This window comes from Galeopterus variegatus, unplaced genomic scaffold (assembly GCF_000696425.1).
Source record: "Galeopterus variegatus unplaced genomic scaffold, G_variegatus-3.0.2 Scaffold12808, whole genome shotgun sequence".
In the NCBI taxonomy this organism is placed as follows: Eukaryota; Metazoa; Chordata; class Mammalia; order Dermoptera; family Cynocephalidae; genus Galeopterus; species Galeopterus variegatus.
In genome coordinates this window covers 31386-37155 of record NW_007738919.1, presented here as the reverse complement: position 1 = coordinate 37155, position 5770 = coordinate 31386, and the positions used below count along the sequence as shown (strand labels likewise).

Below are 5770 nucleotides of genomic sequence, written 5' to 3'. Positions count from 1 at the left end.
TTTTGCATGAAATCATTCTTCATAATCAATCAGCTCATTCATTCAAATGACCTTAACACTCAGGGCAAAGTCCTACCAACATTGGTTTCTACGTCTCTTTCTTCTTATTCTCCTCCTACTCCTTCCCTTTCTTTTCTTTCTTCTTTAGAGAAATGCTAAGTTTCAAATTTGTGTGTAGGAGTGAATATAAATATGGCAAGTAACTTCTTTGCCAATTAAAAAAATAGAATTGTGTTTCTGAACTGTTTCAGATACAGAAGGTCGTGTATCTGGCATTAGATGGGTGATGGATTTAGTGAGAAAAGAATAACTCATGCTAACTGAAGAAAGAAAGAAAAAGTTATCAAGGCAGACATAGGACTATGGATAGGAAAAAACACAAACAAAAACAAAAACAAAAAACTGCACATACCCTAATTGAAAAGAAAGAACCAAGAAAAAGAGGCAAAATTACAATAAGAGAAGTGGTGAGACAAGAATGATGATGACAGTGATGGTGATTAAATGTTTTATTTTAGTTTACCAGCCACTGTCACAGATTTTCCTTCTTGCTGCTTGTGAACTCTTTAAGGTAGGTGTCATCACCCCCATTTTCCAGATAGCATGCAGAGGACTGGACAATTTGACTGGCTCATACTCCCAGAGCTATGTAATTGGCTTGGCTAAATCACCCAGTCATGTCCTCCAATCCTCCACTGCCTCTTCCTCCCAAACCCCTTTCCTTCCTCATCTTTCAGCTTCTCTGTCCGTGAATCTCTGTTAAAGTTATTTTGAAAACACCTAGCTTCCCTTTTCTTTCCTTCTTTAAGCATGCACTGTGCAGCTTGTTTAGAACCAATTGCAAAACTCATCTTTCACTCATGGGACAAATGCCTTAAAACCAATATACTGTGCACATGATTTCTCTCTTCTGCTTTTGCTTTCCAATCGATGTCTCCTAAGCCTGGCTTGCTATTCTTGTAGATATATGGGTAGAAAATCTGGAGTGCTCATAAAATGTACCTTGTCGGGCACTGAGAACTTTCTCAGCCAATCAAAGTGCAGGTGGCTGTGTTCTGGCCAGGCCTATGATACTCCAACATAAAGTCAAAACATTGTGATACCGTGCCCCTGTGATTGAGCTTTCAGAGGCAGGAGGAGAGGAAATGTTCCTTAGTATTGGCTGGAGACTCTTCCGAAAGCAAAAGGCCTAAGAAAAGAAACTATGTTTAGAGTAGAGTTTGTATTAAGTACCTGATTCCTGCTGTGAACAGTGATATGTGGTTGTTTTATAAATTAGCCACATTTGAATTCTAAATCACTATAGGTACAGCAGAACCTTTGATATAAGACTATGCTTATTTTTCAACAAACAAAATAATGGCTAAACTTTGGTGAGTTGCGGGGGGCGGGGAGTCTACTTTTTGAGGAACTATACCTGCTACCAGATAATATTCTCAATATGTGACAGTACAAAATAATGGTATTGACAAGGTGAATAAATTTGATCCCAGCTATTTTATGTCAAATTGGTAGAAGACAAATTTTCATGCAAGTATGCAGAAAAGTAATAAACCTGCTTAAAGAACAAATTTAATGGTTTCTAAAACTATATATTTCTAATAATTGTTTATACTTTTAATTTAATACTATTATTTCTAGCAAGAAGCTTGTTCCAAGTTGTGGAGAGATTAGAATAAAACTGAAGAATTGGAATTTTCCCAAAGGCAGTTTCCAAGGGAATTCAACATGATTAGATACAATTCCTGTCATGTTTGTTCTTTGTCTCAAAGATATTTTTGAAGTAAATCTTGAATGGGTTTCAGTAGCCCTACCCCGTTCTCCTTCAGGGATGTGGAAGGTGAGAAGGGAGGAAGGATAGGGCTTAGAGAATTTTTCTGTAAATTATTTGTTCTTTTCTTACAAAAGGCATCTCCACAATTTATATTTATACATTTTTAGCTCTAATCAAAGAAGTTAAAAACATCAAACCTTAATTAACCTGATGGTATTTTCAAAAATCAAATAGATGTTTGGGAGCGGTCAATAGAGAGTTGCAAGGAGAGGTTAAATGAGGCATTAAGCAGTCAAGATAATCATTTCTGGCTGTTCTTTGGTTCGTGAGAAATTAATTTGGACTTTCCTAGCTGTACTATCACACCTTCCAATTCTAATCACCTCTCCCCGCTCTGAGACTGAAACTCAAGCATTAAGCCTTACAAAGCAAGTTGGAAATCTGTTGGCAAACCCTAGTGGAAAACTCCTGCCATTGCTTAGGTCCTGCCTCTACTGGGGATATATAAAACCCTCAGTCTCCAGGGTTGCCAAGTCAGCACTTTCCAGGAGCACTTAGAAACGATGGCATCCCCACCTCTCCATCAACGACAGCCGAAAGCCCTAACTACTAGTAATGGCATAATGGGAAGCAGGGGGAACTTCAGAAAGGGTCTCAGGAAATACTTTGCCAGAGCAAGTCAATACGAACGTGAGGTTGTCTTGCAGAGTGAGCGGTAACGTCTTGTTCCCGGGATTCTGCCCACTTGTGCTATTAATACCGCGGCGGCTAGCGAGGCTGTGCACGTCCATCAAGCAACGCTCCTGCATTGGCTCCTTGTGGAGCAGACTTAGACAGAGCGTCTGCAGGGCCGAGCACTCCAAAACGTCCTGCAGGAAACAAGCCGCACTGACAGCGAGAGAGGAATGATGGTCTCCTTCTCAAGTCTCTGTTTCTATTATAAATTAGATGCCTACTTAAAAAATGAGCCAAGTATTAATAATTTAAAACAAATCAAAGGCCTTTATTACCACCATCGTGTTCAGGATTTTGAAGATAACTCGTCTACCCCTGCACATTTATGGATGCTTTGTTCTCTTCTATTTCTCCCATAAGGACGTGTATACTAGAAAAACAAAACGAAACAAAAACAAAAACATTCAGTATCGTCTCCAGTCTTACGTCACTTGCAAATCTCGGACCCCAAGGGAGCCAGAGTCAATTCTTGAAACAGTCCACATCCCCAGTCATGAGTTTGTCTCTCTTTTTCTCCCAAAGGAAGGGAAGATCTCAGGACAGAGGCACCAGGGATGTACTGGGAAGGACTTAAAAGTGAATTTTTGGGGCGGGGCTGGCTGGCGGACGAGGGGGCGTATGGCACTGCCAGATGGTACGTGCGGCCAGGCAAGCCCAGTCGCCACCGTGGGACACACGAAGAGGAACAGGCCTCGCCGCAGACTTCTTTAAGAAGAATGGCCCCATCAGCCTAACAGATACCCAGGTGATTAAATTCAATTAAATTGAGTAGCTTCATTAATGCTACACACCTCACAGAATGTTTTCCAAGACCAGTGTATTAGTCCACTTCTGTTGCTTATCAGAAGATACATGGAACAGGGTAATTTGTAAAGAAAACAAAATTTATTGCTTAAAGTTTCTGAGGCTGGGAAGTCCAAAGTCCATCTGGTGGTAGCCACAGTGATGTAGGGGTCTCACATTGCAAGATGTTGGAAGCAGAGAGAAGATAGAGAGCACAGAAACACTCTCCTCTTCTTTTAAAGCCCTCCCTGGGCTGGCCCCGTGGCTCACTCGGGAGAGTGCGGCACTGGTAGTGCTGTGGCCATGGGTTTGGATCCTATATGGGGTTGATCGGTGCACTCACTGGCTGAGCGTGGTGCAGATAGCACTGAGCCAGGGGTTGCAATCCCCTTACCAGTAAAAAAAACAAAGCCCTCCCAACCACACCCCTGACCACCATTTTTAATCCATTCACTATTGCATGGTCCTACAATCTAATCACCTCTTCAAGGCTCCACCTTTCAGTTACCATAATAGGATTTCCCACCTTCTTAACAGTCACAGTGGGGGCCAAGTTTCTAATACATAAAACTGGGGGAAAACAATTCAAGCTTCAGTGACTTTGGGGGGACATTAAATCCACTACAACCAGAAAAAACATTGTTGCATGGCTTTTCTGTTCAGTCTCAGATATCCTCTGACAATTGCATTCTCCAGTGAGAATTTAAGACTTACAGGATGTATTAGTCCGTTTTGTGTTGCTATAACAGAATACCTGCAACTGGGTGATTTATAAAGAAAATAAAATTTATTGCTTATGGTTTCTGAGGCTGGAGAGTCCAAAGTCCATCTGATGGTGACAACAGTGACCCAGGGGTCTCACATTGCAAGATGGTGGAAGCAGAGAGAGCAAGAGAGAGAGAGACAGACATACTCTCTTCTTTTAAAGTCCTCAGAACCACACCCCGACCACTATTTTTAATCCATTCACCACTACATGCCCCTACAATCTAATCACCTCTTCAAGGCCTCACAATTAACATAATAGGATTTCCCACCCTCTTTACAATCACAGTGGGGGCTAAGTTTCTAACACATAAAACTTGGGGGACACAATTCAAGCTTCAATGAATTTTGGGGGGACATAATTCAATCCACTACATAAGACTTCCTCCTTATGGAATAGTTCCTAGTCTACCAACTGAAGTAGGCAAGAGAATAATTCTGCCCAAAGCACTCTGCTTCCTTCTGTGAATGAGCAGTTACAGAAGACACAAGAGATACCCAACTCTGATTCTAAACGGTCTCTAGAAGCCAATTTCTGAGGAGTAGGCTGTTCAGATTTTTGAAGACCCTCCATTGCCCCCAGTTTCCTTCACACTTTGAAACAATGTGGATCATTCTGAGACTCTGCAGAAGTTAGTGCTTCTAGGAGTGCGTTTATCCAAGATGGGAAAACATACAGATGCAGCAAACTTTCTGAGACTGGATTTTGAAAAAGACATTAAGCAAATACTCCTATTACTTAAAGATCTGAGTATAGAGGATAACCAACTGGGAACACTCCTCACTAAAAATTATACAATTTTCTCTGAAGACCTTGAAAATCTAAAGACCAAGGGTGGCATAACTATAGTCAAAAATTTCAGATATTGCACAGATGGTCAGAAATGCATGATTTTTGCTGAATTTTTCAGTGGAGACTGGATAACAGATTGGGATCTTTTATAAAGAACTTTAATTAAGTGTGAAGACTAGAGATCTGGTAGTTCATCTCCCAAGGCTACTAACTGGAGGTCTGGAGATTGTGAAAGAAAATATGAACTGTCTTGAATTTGTCTATTTGTCAATTGTCTTGAACTTGGTTTTAAACATAATGAAGTTCAACATATGATCGCCAGAATCCCAAAGATGTTAACTGCAAATAAAAAAACCATGGTGACTTTTGATTATGTGCACAATGTGATGAGCATTCCCCACCACATCATTGTCAAGTTCCCACAGGTGTTTAATACAAGGTTGTTTAAAGTCAAAGAAAGACACTTATTTCTTACCTATTTAGGAAGAGCACAGTATGATCCAGCAAAACCTAAGTGCATCTCTTTGGACTAATTAGTATTTGTTCCTCATGAAATATTTTGTGGAGACATTGCCAAAGCCTCAGTATAGGACTTTGAAAAATTCTTTAAAACCCTTTAGTTTTTCATGCATGTTTAATATAATATTGCAAAGTGAATGTATATATGAATAAATAAATACATATTTTTTAAAAAGTGATTTTCATTGTCCCAGATCTTCCCATTCACCCTTGTTAGTGCTTCCAGCTCTGGGAGAGCCACAACTGCTAACTCCTTTCTTTCTTGTAGTGAGGACCACAACTCTGATTATCCTGTTGTTGATGATAGTTTATTAACTTTTTAAATTATGGTGGTTTTTGTGGAAAAGTTATCTGACTCCTTTATAAACAAAATACAAAGATAGTCTTTCACTGGGAGATAT

The 5770-nt window shown here is 40.1% G+C and overlaps 1 pseudogene; it reads left to right on the top strand.

Annotated features, from left to right (window-relative positions):
* Positions 1–3225: 3225 nt before the first annotated feature.
* LOC103581329 lies at positions 3226–5470 on the top strand (annotated as a pseudogene).
* The last annotated feature ends 300 nt before the right edge of the window (positions 5471–5770 follow it).